Below are 14,631 nucleotides of genomic sequence, written 5' to 3'. Positions count from 1 at the left end.
AAATTGGCATGAGCAGGAAATCTAGGCAGTTTAATTGTGTGAAATATTATTATTGAGAAAATTCAAGTTCAAGTATAGACAATAGTCTTTCTGGTGCAGGTGGAGCAGTTGTCATTAACAGGAACAATATTGTTTTCGTTTTCTTCCAGCCCCAATCAGTTTGATCTAAGGAATGACCTAACCATGCTTGAATTTGAAGATACACTCGTTTAACGCCCTCTTTGAAAGCATCTTTTGTTGGTGGAAGCATAGCTAGTGATATTTTTTTTTTAGATACACTAACTAATTTACAGAATAATTTGTATCTTAATGAGTGTAAACCGGTGTTACCAATTTCATGATTTGAATCATACAGATTAAATAGTACTTTTTTAGCTGCCTCATACAACTCTTAAAATACTATTTCTTGTAATGCTTTTCGCGTCAGATTATTATATTCTTACCATTTTTCTTCGGTATGTTCTTCCAATGATTTTAAGAAAATACTGCATGTATTTATTAATTCTGGATGCTTCTTAAAAATTGCAATTATTTTTTTTTTCCTTTCTTAAACATAGAAATAGTCGTATCTAAACCGGAAAAAGCATGAGCGAACAAAATAAAAGGTTTATAATGAGCATTATCTTGCGCTGAGTATAAAGTATTTTTTTTTTGCTCCCGGAACGATTTTATGAAAATAAACGTTAACATTTGAAGGAACTAAAGCAATCAGGAGAACCAATAAATCTACATCGTTATCGGCCACTGCTATTGACTTCGTTGAATCAACTGCTAATTCCATTGCTGTATTGACTATTAAGCAGTCAGCATCTTCTACTGCGATTTTTACTATAAACTATGTTATTGATGATTAAAAATTGTGATAGCAACTCGACAAACTGATATTTATTTTCAATATTCGATAAAAATTTTTGTTGACTCATACTAACTAAAGATGTCTCATTGATGTTAATGTTTGCTGACGTTTTCTCTTTTCGACGATATCTGGAAATTAAGATCAGGTCAGACAGAAACAATAGTTATAGCCATTAGTATAACTAGAAAGACTTTCTGACAAACCTTTGGTACGATTTGTCCCAATGTTTATTTGGCTGTATCCATCAAAATTGACTACACAATTTTCGTCAAAGTTGTTGCAAATGTATTCCAGGTAAAATGAAAATATTTGTTTGTATTCTACGCTGTGAGGCCAAACGACTTTGTGTAATAACCATCCCCCATCTACTACGTATTTAAATTCTTTCAAAAACGATGGTGAACACAGGGAAGATGTAATTATTTTATACAAATCTGATTTCGTTGTTTTTCTTATTCATCCGTCATTATTAAATAATGTTAGCGTGTATGGCGCCAATTCTGGGGAAAGTGCATCTTGTTTATTCTCTTCATCCTGATTACCAAATACTGCCGATATTCTTTGAAACAATAAATTTTTATTTACTGTAAAGGTGGACGAATCGCTTAAGTGACTATTATTCTTTATAGCCAATAAAGATTTAACGTTGTTAATCCGAGGCAATGATAATTAATCAATTTTTTTACCAATAATTTTTTGCATGCTCTCTATGCCTTTTTCCACTGCCATATGGCAATTTATTCTTGAATCACCAATAAGACCAGTACTAAGTGATTTTAAATCATCACAATGCGCAAAAGGTTGGTGATCATCCAGCCATTGAAGTAATTTATTGATGTATACAAAATCCCGGATTCGTCTGCTACTATTTAAATCTGTGTGCTGTTTACTTGATTTAGATCTAATACCGCAAAAATCTTCAAAGCATTCCATTATTGAAAAATCAGCTGGCATAGCTGATAAGTAGCGAGACACTACACATACCGTAACACTTCTTCCACGTTCTAAATCAACACCAAAAAATCGGTTGAGTGTAGTCTCAATCGTCACTTTCAGGCATTATTTCTTCCAATTTTTCTGCGTCTTGCAGATATATTTGTGCACACTTTGCGTACGAAAAATGTCCGGTCGCGTGAAAAAGTGGCAGCATTGCTCGAACAGTTTGGAAATGCAATTTAAAATCACCTAAACGTTCTGCTTCAAGAAATTGTAAAGCTGTAATGACGAGCTTAAAACACTGAAGCCATAATTTAGAGGTTGGCCCTTCCTGTTCCAAGGAGTTTATTTTCAAAATTACAAAATTTGTTGGACGATACACAATCGAATCTCTATTGCATTTTTCGATTGTAACCCTTGTATATTATATTAAAGAATTTGTATCTTTAGGTGCACTTAAATTTTGGACACTTGCTTTATTCCAAATCGTCTCAAAAATTTTGAAAAAATGGTCTTTATCGGCATCAGTGGTATCGATCTTTTTGCATATGTGCATACTGATAGCAGTAAAAGTTAAAATGTGAGCTTTGAGTGCGCGAGTAAAAGCATGTCCAGACATAAGGTGTTTCACAGACTGAGGGGCATAAACGGTAGACCAGAGTTCTTTTAACCCAGAACCATCCATGGTAAAGCCGATGAAGGCTTTCAAAGAACTGTATACAGTCAAAATCAGTATCGGTAAGACTTAGAACGAGGTGAGTGAAAAGGGATCAATAAAATAAATACACTTGGATTTAACTGCTATAGAATACTATGAGTAATAATCATGTATTTGTGAAACCTCGAGTACGGTGATACATTGGCAATATTCCGCGACATTACAACCGTCATATCATATATAACAATGGCCATATATTTAATTTCGCGAGCCATTGCCTACCTACTAGAGGAGTCCCTTCCCCTGGCAGCACTAGGCAACTTAATTTTTGTTTATTGTTTTCGAACTCAACACACAGATTTTCGAGTTTGCCTAACGCTTGTAATGGGACACCCTCGTAAGCATTTAAGTTAATTGAAGTTTCTGAGAGTTTTAGATTGCCAAAATGCTTTTCATAAAAGGTTTTAGAGAACACCGTGGCAAAAGTGCCCGTATCTATTTCTAAATTTAATATCTTGTTATTTATTTTTAATTTAATATACAATGGTCTTGCCTTATCTGCTTCCTTTTCAAAACAATCTGATTTAATACTTTTATTTTAACTTTTGGCTCCCTGGCTTTCAGTAACTTTGTTTACATTTGTACTTTGTACGTGGAAAAATTCTCTTCTGTGTGAAGCGTGAATAAAGTTGCATGGTGTCGTCATCAGATGTGCTGTCGTCCATTGCGTCTACTTGATCCAATAGATTGACTGCTTTTTCTTTTTTCTTTTCTGCTATCTTCTTCTTGCCGCAGTGACGACACTCGCACTCCCGAAACTTACAGTTTTTATTGATGTGACCTTCCTCACCGCAGCAGTAGCATGTCATAGATTTCTTTTCTTTCTTTTGGCTTTCGGATTCTTTTGTTGCCTTACTGTGAATCTTATACATTTCGCTATTTGCTGCTTTGTTATCTAAAGCATTAGATGAAGCTTATGCGTTTTTGACTGCTGCTTCGTACGAAGTCGCAATTTGTAGAGCATTTTTGTAAGTAAGTTTATCTACTTCGAATAGTTTAATTCGAATGTCCTTATATACTACGAATACCGCATACAAGTTGGTCCCACATTGCTTCATCTAGATTTGTGAAATTGCAATGCAGAGCTCGTTTTTTTAGCTTTGCCACGAAATCTAAAATACTTTCTCCCGCCTCTTACCTAGCTAGATGAAAATTACATCTTTCCATGACTTCCGAGGGCTTGGGTTCGAAATGCTGTGTGATGACCTTGACAATTTCGTCGAATTTTTTCTCACACACTTTCGCCGGAGATATCAGTTACTTGATTAATTTGAACGCCTCTTGGTCAACACGAGTCATTAGCATAGACACTTTCTTTTTGTCGTCAGCAACACTTTTTTCAATGATGTAGAACTCTAATTGTTCTACGAATGTTTCCCAATCGTCGCGATCTAACTCAAACGAAATTTTATTACCGTCCAACATGTTGCTCTCCTCTTCCGATTCTTCGATAACTTCTTCCTGGTTGTTTACTACAGCCTCTGCTTTTACCGCTTTTCTGAGTCTCTCGCGAAGAATGTCGAATATTTCCGAAACTTCCCCTCGAATATTTCGAATTCGCAATTCTTCTAGAATTTGCTGTTTGTTCAGATCTTGGATCCACCCAGTTTTCGGTTGATCACTCATTTACTTATTGATCCTGTACTATGCACCTACCCAACTAACTCATGTAACTACCACACGCTAACGCCTACTTTTTTTTTTTTTTTTTATCCCATCGGAATTTTGAAAGTTTTACACCATAGATATGCACCGTAAGATGGGAAAATGACGGGCGGATTTCTAAATGTCATGTGTTTCGTCGATTTAAGAATAAAATTATTCAATGCATTTGAATTAAAACCCTTAAAAGGAACCGTTGGAATTGTATTTTGGAAAGCTATGATGTTTACTTTCAGAATTTGTTTCTTTTTTTTGGATTCACCTTTAAACTGTACAGAAAATTATGGCGTATAACCAGCTATCCCACCTAAACAATGAAATTTTTCGCGGCCGTCTACAGTATTAACATTATGATCCGTATAATCAAAAACGAACTGGACAAAGGCATCTTGTAAAATTTTTCTTTTTGGTGGATCCATGACTATTGATGATTCATATAACTGAACAGCATCGTAAGAGGCGCAAACTCCCAGTTTGTAAAGAAGATCTGTAATTTGTTTTTTCCCAGTTTTTCTAAAAATGTAAATATCGAGAGTTGGTTGTAGTCTTAATGAAAATAACCTTGGTCGAAGTAACGTCATTATCGAATGAAGAATATTATCACGTTTCGTAACTGACCGTTTAGACTTTTCTATGTCACTAAAAAGTATTGCATCAAAAAAGTCTTGCAATGTTTGTGGCACATCAGAATTAATTTCGTCTAGAAATTCTTCAGCAGGAAGGTAACTGTTTGATGTACTAGTTATTGAGAGGGCATCGATTTTTTAAAATTTGAGCTGACGTAGTTAAGATGACATTTTTTTTTAATTTTCCAACTTTCTGTTCTTCCAAAAACCACTTGCTGCAAATATTTTCTGTACTAGAAATTCAATAGTATATCACAGGCTGTTTGCCTACGCGTTGCACTATACAAATTTTTTCTTTGTAGTGAGCTTTCAATCTGTCGAATAACGTTTTTCTAGAAACTGCATCATCAATGAGTACATCAATTTCGTTCAAGTAGAACTGAAATTTACCACTATTTTGAATATGCTCGCATACTTTTTCTACAACTTCATCAATTTGATGTGTGTCTACGTATTTTTAAAGGTTCTTTAACACGCGCAAATAAGAAACGGCTTCTACATGTTGCATGATACAAGCGCCGAGGATACCCGAGACGTTCACGTTGTAATCTTTCTATGATAACTTTATCATTTTCGTCATTATTTCTGCTGCAAAAATCAACATAATACTGTAGTACATTCTCGTTCGTTATTGTGTGAACAACATCTTTTTTTTTATCGGCTGGTAAAGCACAAATAAAACAGCAATCTTGGAAATTAAAGTCACTCGGTTGGCTAAGAGGATCAACCTGGGCCGGGAAATTAAGCATGTCTGTTTCTGATGGTGCCGAAATAGCGTCAAAATCACCTTACTGTAAAGTGACTTGAACATAAATATCTCGGGTTACTTTCCTTTTTTTGAAGGTGTTTCTGCTTTTTTTTCGAATTACTTCTACATTTTTCGTGGAATTTTAAAAATTTTTTCCCTTCCCACTCATGCCAATAGTCATCGTCTTTCATTTTACTCTTTGATTTAAAACTCGATATCTGTTTTTCTTTAATGTCAGTTAAATCATATACAAATAAAAAATCTCTTGTTTACATATCGAGCATATCTCCAATTCTTTGGAGATGCTATCCATGATCTATGATACGTATTGTAATGATATGTTTTGGGCAACATTGAATAGTGTAATTCAGAATGTAAAACTGAAGTTACACATTTTTTACTTATATGTAAAATCAACAGGGCAATTGTCTCCAATAAAGAGCGCCAATGATTCGCGTATTCTGTAAATCTACCCGGGTCCCAAGATAATCTAGAGTAGTCACCGTAAATTTCTTGACCTTGATACAAAAAGTAACATGCGGATACCCAGCAAAAAAAAAGATCAAAAAAATCATAATGCTGATACATTGGATCATAAAAAAAAAACTTATTGCGTATGAGTTAGGAGTAAAGTATGTCCAATTACAACTTAGTACCAGTGCAACCAAAATGTGACTACTCCCGAATTTTTCACGGTGTCAGTCAGTTAACTCAAAAAGGGTGTACGTACGTGGAAACACTATACCTATCTTATTGAAAAAATAGTCGGCGCTACTACTTTATAATTTTTTCAGTATCTTTGGCAGCAACTTCGCTCTACTGTCGCGACCGGTGACTGTTCTTGCGAGAACGACGTTGTCATAAGCCCCAGTTTCCCCGCGAGCGCGATTACAGTAACCTGTAGGTGCGAAAAAAAAAGTTACATACATCATGCTAAATAGAAGAAGGTAATACGATCAATCTCGGAGGTATTACTCTAACTAGCCATGAATTGAAATAGTTTATCAGCTTTCGTGGATCACTCACGAATTGTTCACGATGTCTAACTGCTCAGTCAAATTTGAGCCAAAAAGGGTATACGTACGTGGAAAAACTATACCTGTTTTTAATATACCTATTTGACTGAAAAAATAGTCGGCGATACTACTTTAAAATTTCTGCAGCATCTTCGGCAGCAACCTCGCTCCAATGTTGCGACCTGTGACTGCTCAGACTCACTCTCGAGAAAAACGCTTTGGTTTGGGAATGGTTCAGCTGAAAAGAATATTCGAGATATTTGCAACGTTTGAATTGCAAACTGTATTTTTTTCCTGAAATATTGTTAAAAATGCAAAAAATAAAATCTTTCTTTTACGTTCATGCACAATATGCTTAAACACACATGTTTACCAAAGCCAAATAACGATAAAGTTCACTTTACTACTTCTAGAAAGGAAAGAAAAAAAAAACTTCATTTGACACTATTACCAATCAATTGGAAATACAAAGAACCGTGAAAAAAACGTTTTCCTCGGAGACTTTTTTTTTATCATTAAATATTTTTTGAGCAAGACTTAAAAATATTCTAGTGTGCGGCCCGCAACCTGAAAAAGAAAAATTCAATCCAGCATTTGCTTTCGCTGCCGTTTCCCCTCTTGCTTCTCTCTCTCTCTCTCCACGCACCATGATCTACGTATACAACGCACGCATGTAGTAGAGCATGGAGGGGGAGTATGGCTCGTATAGGCATCGTAGCTCGTCACGGCTGCTGCTCTCTCCTCACTCACTCTTACAGCAAGTGTAGAAAATGCTTAATTAATTTTTTTAGCATAATTTCGCGCTTGTTCAAACACATGTAATAGATCAAATCGATAGGAAATCTTCCACCCTACACGCTGGTGTCTTAATTTGTGTCGTATCTGTTACTGTTAAAGATATATAAGCAAAATAAACTTCAGACACGATTTTCACATTGATCCATTAATTAAAAAGTTTTTTAAATTATTTTTCCCGTAATCAGCCGAAAAAACACGTTAAAAAAAACATAAAACACCCACTTGAACAACAAATTTCTAACTCAGAGCTTAAGCGAGTTGTCTATCTATGTATACGCAGACTCAGGGAGTCGTAAAGTACACTTTTCCCAATAATTTTTATCGCTACGTACGTCCTTATGTAACGAGGCAAAATGGCCTCTATGTCCCAAAATGCTCTTGCTCATACAACGTGTATACAAAGAGCATTAATTTGACGCTTCTCCGAACTGTTTGTTTTTCGGGAGCAGTATACACACGCTGAGAGGAGGGGACGAGGACGCCAACGGACAAACAGTTGAGCCACAGAGACGCAGCAGCGCCAGCGAGAAAGGACAAGAAAACATGAACACGACTACCGGGACACATAGCAGCTGCTATGTCAAGAGTGACTGCGAGAGGAGATACGTGGCAGCAGCAGCGGTGGCGGCCATTGCTCGAACGAGAGATTGTGAGTCAGTCTGGAGTAGAGCCTCGAGCTTCGCGCTTAAGCGCGAGCAGTGAGAGCTTCGGTGATTTTGCGGGGTTTCGTGGCGAGAGTTAAGAGAGAGAGAGAGAGAGTTTAGAGAGTTTTCGAGAAGGTGCGGAGAGTGTTGAGAAAAGAGAGAGGAGTGTGCGTGCGAGTAAGGAAGCTGCTGTGTTCTCCCAGGACGACGAGGTGTCCAGTGGCGGATTTATCGGGAAGCAAAGGAAGCTTTTGCTTGGGGCCCCGCTAGGACAGGGGCCCCGAAAATTGCAAAATATTGAAAAAATTTTCAGGAGAACTGGAAAAGATAAAATGAAAAAAAAAATCCAATATGCGATTAATTTTGATCAGTTATTGTTGCTGAAACAATTTGAACTTATTGGTTCAAAACAGCCTTTCGCGCGCGTAGCTGGCGCTTCGGTCGCTTGTGTTTGTATGCTCAATATCGCGTGCCGAGCAGTGATGCCAGACGGTACTGCGAAGTTGCACATGCGCAGAAGAGCTTAATGCTCATTCGCCAGTACAGCAGCGCGCTGCTTAAAGTAGGCCCCACCTCAGCTCTCTCTTTAGCTTCCCCACTCCAGCCTCCCCCAGATGGTTAACCCAAGCCTTCCCTAACAACTTATATACTGCTTCAGTATCACGTAGGAGGAAGTTGTCGGTAGCTGAGTGGGCTAGCGCACATGGTGATTTTGCTCACTTAATCTTCGAATCTCAGCAGCGCAATTTTTTTTTTTTTTTTTTTTTTTTTTTAAACTACGCATTAAATTTAAATACGTACATGATATATAATAATTTTAAAAAATATAACTCTCCTGATTTATATGATAAAGTGATTATTAATCAGGTGAAATTTATATTTTCAGTTTATTCTACGGACTGAAAGTATTAATTTTTTTTTTTTTTCATTAATTAAGTACGAAATTAAGAAATAGTTATTTTTCATGTTTTATACGCAAGATGTACTTTTATACATTTATTTTAGAAAATACTAACAGCCTCCCGTCTCGGCTTCCCCGAGACTTACTAAATGAAACACCGTAGTGTGTTGACATAAAATGTGAAACGTTTTTCAGTTAAAAAATTTTACATTTATTCCTGACACTTCTCAGAACAAAAATCTTCTTATTAAAAAATATTTGTTTGCAATCCATACAGTTTATTTGGTCAAATAATAAGCTGTAAAAATTAAAAAATTATAATTATGCTGAAAAGTACCATGCGTTCCTTATGCCATAAAATAATCGTTGGCCATAAGAAACGGTTGATTTGCAGTTCCTCCCGTATAATTTACGAAAAGGGCTATTTTTTAAAGCTGTTAAGATTTTAAACTCCTAAAAAATACATATTAAAAAAATTTTTTTTCTCTTATCTCACAACTTTATTACCAGAGCAACAAAGTCCTGAAGCTTAATCTCTACATTGTTTATTGCCACAAAAATACAAATATGTTTCCTACTTATTTAAAAATTTTAATTTAGATCTTTAAAGATTTAAGAGATTACTGTGAGGGTAAAATGAAAAGCTGATCCCTCACGTAATGGATTCTTTGTTTGGCGATTTTGGCTGTTCCAATCTTGATAAATTTTCTGCGTCAGCTTCTTGACGCCTCAAATTGTATTCATTAGATACATTTGAAGTTTTCTTTACAATATACCCTGTTGCGACTATTAGCACCTATATTACCCTCACGACTCTAAGCATTCAACCAGGAATCACCGATCCACTCCAAGGTCTGCGCTGGGTGAACCTAACAGCTATGAAGGAAAAAAGACTTGAGCCAACGGGAGTCTCTAGCGGGCAAGCATTACGAACCAATTTCTACTAATCTCTCCATCTTAGATCATCAAAACAACCGAGTCTGCAAAAAAAAGGTGCTTTAGACACCAACGTTTTCGACGTTATATTAGGAGCTGTTAAAAAAGAGCACTACGACTAGCCCCAAAGTTTCGGACTTAGTAATTTTTCTCCCAATCAGTCTGGGGCTTCAACATCAGGCCAGAGAAGATCACCCTGAGGTATCCAGGCAGTCACAATTGTTGTTAACTTCAGTCAAGAAAGAGTTCACTTAAGAAGTTCACCGTTCTTTTTTAGGGCCACCGGACGCTAAACTATCTTGCCAACAAATATATTAGAACTTAACAGAGTTGACAGAAAACAGCCTTTAGGGGTCACAAAAGTCGTGAGTATGCTAAGAGTCGCAACAGGGTATATTGTAAAGAAAACTTCAAATGTATCTAATGAATACAATTTGAGGCGTCAAGAAACTGACGCAGAAAATTTATCAAGATTGGAACAGCCAAAATCGCCAAACAAAGAATCCATTACGTGAGGGATCAGCTTTTCATTTTACCCTCACAGTAATCTCTTAAATCTTTAAAGATCTAAATTAAAATCTTTAAATAAGTAGGAAACATATTTGTATTTTTGTGGCAATAAACAATGTAGAGATTAAGCTTCAGGACTTTGTTGCTCTGGTAATAAAGTTGTGAGATAAGAGAAAAAAAATTTTTTTAATATATATTTTTTAGGAGTTTAAAATCTTAACAGCTTTAAAAAATAGCCCTTTTCGTAAATTATACGGGAGGAACTGCAAATCAACCGTTTCTTATGGCCAACGATTATTTTATGGCATAAGGAACGCATGGTACTTTTCAGCATAATTATAATTTTTTAATTTTTACAGCTTATTATTTGACCAAATAAACTGTATGGATTGCAAACAAATATTTTTTAATAAGAAGATTTTTGTTCTGAGAAGTGTCAGGAATAAATGTAAAATTTTTTAACTGAAAAACGTTTCACATTTTATGTCAACACACTACGGTGTTTCATTTAGTAAGTCTCGGGGAAGCCGAGACGGGAGGCTGTTAGTATTTTCTAAAATAAATGTATAAAAGTACATCTTGCGTATAAAACATGAAAAATAACTATTTCTTAATTTCGTACTTAATTAATGAAAAAAAAAAAAATTAATACTTTCAGTCCGTAGAATATACTGAAAATATAAATTTCACCTGATTAATAATCACTTTATCATATAAATCAGGAGAGTTATATTTTTTAAAATTATTATATATCATGTACGTATTTAAATTTAATGCGTAGTTTAAAAAAAAAAAAAAAAAAAAAAAAAATTGCGCTGCTGAGATTCGAAGATTAAGTGAGCAAAATCACCATGTGCGCTAGCCCACTCAGCTACCGACAACTTCCTCCTACGTGATACTGAAGCAGTATATAAGTTGTTAGGGAAGGCTTGGGTTAACCATCTGGGGGAGGCTGGAGTGGGGAAGCTAAAGAGAGAGCTGAGGTGGGGCCTACTTTAAGCAGCGCGCTGCTGTACTGGCGAATGAGCATTAAGCTCTTCTGCGCATGTGCAACTTCGCAGTACCGTCTGGCATCACTGGTGCGGAGTCGAGTACCAGACGCCGCATAGCGGCGTCTGCCACTTGAGGTAACTGTTGGTTGATGGAAAGACTTAGAGGCTGTAAATTTTTTTGGTACAATCCAAGCCATTTATGTGTTCTTTTCGGGTTCAACAAAACGATGGGCTCGCCTCGAAAAGTGTTTAGGTCCACACGCTTTAACCGTTAAAACATTGTCAAAAACTCGCTGGAGTGCGCAGTCGAAGTCTGTGACATCTGTTTCGGAGAACTACGATAAAATAGCTGATACTTTACAAAATATCGCTAATGATTGTACACTCGACGGCGACACGCGTAACCAAGCATCAAGTTTAGTTAATAGTATGGAGATACTTGAATTCGTTTTCATGATGATTTTTTGGAAATCAGTTCTTCACGAATTTCATAAAGTATCAGCTATTTTACAAAACCCATCGATTTCTCTCGAAACCTGCGCGCACTTGTACACTGCGTTGATTACGTACGTTGAGAATCATCATGATGTATTTTCGAATGTCGAGGCGAAAGCAAAAGAGCTTGTTCCTGGTGATGATTATAAAGCGAGCACGCAAAGAACAAGACGCAGAAAGACGCAATGCAACGACTGTCTTGCTCCAGATGCTCTAGAAAATCTGCCTCCACGTGATAATTTTCGGATAAAATCTTTTATTCCGATGATTGATTCTTTGTCAACCAACTTGCGACAACGTGCTACGGCATACACTGATGTCGCTGATAAATTTTCTTCCCTTGTCAATTTAGATGCGTCGAAGGATAAAATCATGGAAAGTTTAGAAAGACTGATAAAAGACTATCCAAATGATGTTAATTTAGACATTGTGACTGAGATTCAAAATTTTCACATTTATGTGAAACAAGTGTACGGAACCGAGTCTCGTAAATTATTTGTCGATTTGTACCAGATTCTTTTTAATGACGAATTGTTTTCGGCGTTTCCAAACGTTGAATGTCTCATTAGATTATTCCTAACACTGCCGATAGCTAATAGTACAGGGGAGAGATCGTTCAGCGCATTAAAACGAATCAACAATTATTTACGTTCTATCATGGGTCAAGAAAAAGTTAGTGATTTAGCTTTACTGTTTATCGAAAAAGACAAGCTTCGAAACCTCAACTTTGATGATGTTATTCATCAATTTGCGACTGAAAAAAGTAGGAAAGTTCTTAGATAGTTATAAGAAATTTGAGTAATATATTTATAATGCAATATTACATTTGTACTTTTTATTTCATAATTTTATGAAGGGGGGCAACTTAAATTTCAAAACGAGGGCCCCAAAATCCTGAAGTTGCTTGGGGCCCCGCCTTAGGTAAATCCGGCACTGGAGTTTAGAGTGTTTAGAGTGTTTATTATGCCTTGGGGAAGACCCCCATCTGGCCAAAAAGTATAATACAATAAGATAAGCAGACTTAAAACTAATTTCAATAAGCTAGAATTGTAGCAAGCGATCAAATTGCAGTAAGAGAGCAAAGTGTAAGATTACAAATTGAAGGATTAATCTGACTTGAGCGCAAGGTAAATAAATGTAAGCCACTTAAAACTAAAAATAAAAGGTAGAACAACATAACAGGGTAAAGTGAATGCGTGTGAAAGCTGAGAGTGTAGATACAATTGGTAGATTGATAAGCGGAAGGGTGTGGGGGCTGTGGAGATGCGAAGGAAGGCGTTTTGAAGGTTGTGTGATGCGAGAAGGCTAGAGTAGGCTATCAATAGAAGAGATGAGGTGAGTGAGGATGGTTAGTGGTTGGGGAGTTAAGAGGGATAGGAGGAGGAATTTATATGCAGAGAAGTCAGGTGGGGAGAGAGCTGGTGAAGGACTGGAGGGTGAGGTAGGCGAGATAAAGTGAATGATGGTTGGTGCAAGGAGGAGTCGTTAGAGGCTAGATGTCAGAGTTGGGCTATGGTGTTGTATATTATGTGTGATGGGAAAGGTTATTTAACCACGTCAGAGCGTCCGCTATTAGTTTGAGGTCAAAGTTAAAGCACTGTTTGCGCTATGCGAGCACAATTCCGCTCAACACGTTCGATCCACTCGCTCTGGTCGCGCTGTAAGAGGGTATTATGGAGTAGGATTTGGAATGATGAATATGAGTGATTGGCAAGGTTTATTGGAAAAAGTGAATTCAGGAGATCAGATGCTTGAATGTAGAAGGAATCGTCGCGAGCACGGGTGCGGGAGGAAGGGACGATAAGCAGGGGTTGTGGGCAGCTTAGGGTGCGGGAATTAGTGACTGAGTGGGATGCAAGGCGAAAACGATCGGCGAGGTATGTGGGGCAATGAAGGCGCGCAATCAAAAGGATCCATATGGAAATCCATATGGCGTTTTGGAACAAAATCCATATGGATTTCCATATGGATTCATCCAATTAAATTTCCATGTGGATTAATCCATATGGATTTTCACATAGACGTATGCGTTTGTCATCACTGCATTAAGCATAAGCGTAAAATGCATTTAGCACTAATGATATTCCGCATTTATTAGATTGAAGATTTCCATATGGATGGATCCATATGGAACAATCCATAAGGATTTTTATCTGGAATTTTTATTTTGTCATAATAGCAGTGTAAGAATAGAATACACAATAAGAGTAATTATCCGAATAGAGTTTTATATAGATTTATCTATATGGATTTCCATATGGATTTTTATACAGACAGAACCATTTGCTATAAGCCTGCATTCAGCATAAGTGTAAAATGCATGTGGCACTAATAATATTTAGAAAACATTTAAATAAAGATTTCTATATGGGTAGATCCATATAAAACAATCCACATGGATTTTATAACTGGAATTTTTATATTGCCAGAATATCATTGTAACAATAAAATATACGATAAGCGTAATTATCCATATGGATTTTTATATAGACTTATCCATGTGGATTTCCATATAGATTTTTATATGGATGGATCCATATGGAACAATCCATATGGATTTTGTGTCTGGAATTTTTATGTCATAATAGCAGTGTATTAATAGAATATACAACAAGAGTAAATATCCGAATAGATTTTTATACAGTTTTATCTATATGGATTTCTATATAAATTTTTATATAGACATATCCATTTGCTATACCTGCATTCAGCACAAGTGTCAAGTGCATGTAGCACTAATAATATCTCGCAATTATTTAAATAAAGATTTTCATACGGACAAATCCATATGGA

The sequence above is a fragment of the Copidosoma floridanum genome, unplaced genomic scaffold (assembly GCF_036245765.1).
Source record: "Copidosoma floridanum isolate Cflo_tuat_1 unplaced genomic scaffold, Cflo_Japanese_pri ptg000034l, whole genome shotgun sequence".
Taxonomy (NCBI): Eukaryota; Metazoa; Arthropoda; class Insecta; order Hymenoptera; family Encyrtidae; genus Copidosoma; species Copidosoma floridanum.
The sequence above is the reverse complement of the archived record's forward strand: the minus strand, read 5'-3'. Positions refer to the sequence as shown.